The 641-nt window shown below is 26.7% G+C and overlaps 1 protein-coding gene across 1 annotated transcript in view; it reads right to left on the bottom strand.

Annotated features, from left to right (window-relative positions):
* The window catches only part of LOC116673464 (uncharacterized), a 7,019-nt gene that overhangs the window by 1,347 nt on the left and 5,031 nt on the right, over nt 1-641 (bottom strand). The gene's annotated exons all lie outside the window — the stretch shown is intronic.

The raw sequence follows: 641 nt of genomic DNA, 5'->3' as shown, positions 1-641 counted from the left end.
CAAATCTCTACTTTCATTCATTTTGGGGTCTCTTATTCAATTTTATAGCATTTGAAAGAAAACTTTGAAGTGGTTTTGAAATAGTATTAAGTAAAAGTTGACATATTCCAGTCTGCTTTTCTAACTCAAACATTAGGTATAATTTCCTATAAATGAGGTTTATTGCCCATAAATTCCAAAATTAACTGTAAAATTAAATTTAATAAGTTAGTGTTACATAGTGTTGAAAACGTCAAAAAAATGACAAAAATTGATAAAAAGTATAAAAAATGTTGAAAAAGAGACAAAAACGTAAGAAAAGTTAAAAACATCAATAAAAAGCGTCAACAAAAGTGTTGATTTTCAATTTTGACAGAAAGACAACGCAAGGGTTAAGCAGTTGCACATTTTTGTTTTTATTCCTATTATTATTTCATATAAATTGTATATATGTATATTGTATCCTTGTATTTAATTTATATTTATATTCTGTGCTGTGTGACTGATTTTGCTGCTGTAACACTATACTTTCCCATTTTATCGGGATGAATAAAAATCTATCTATCTATCTATCTATCTAAAAACAGGAGAATGTAGACTGTTTTATTTCCTTTACTTCAAATGCGGCTGATAGATAGATAGATAGATAGATAGATAGATAG

The sequence above is a fragment of the Etheostoma spectabile genome, chromosome 23 (assembly GCF_008692095.1).
Source record: "Etheostoma spectabile isolate EspeVRDwgs_2016 chromosome 23, UIUC_Espe_1.0, whole genome shotgun sequence".
Lineage (NCBI taxonomy): Eukaryota > Metazoa > Chordata > Actinopteri > Perciformes > Percidae > Etheostoma > Etheostoma spectabile.
The sequence above is the reverse complement of the archived record's forward strand: the minus strand, read 5'-3'. Positions and strand labels throughout refer to the sequence as shown.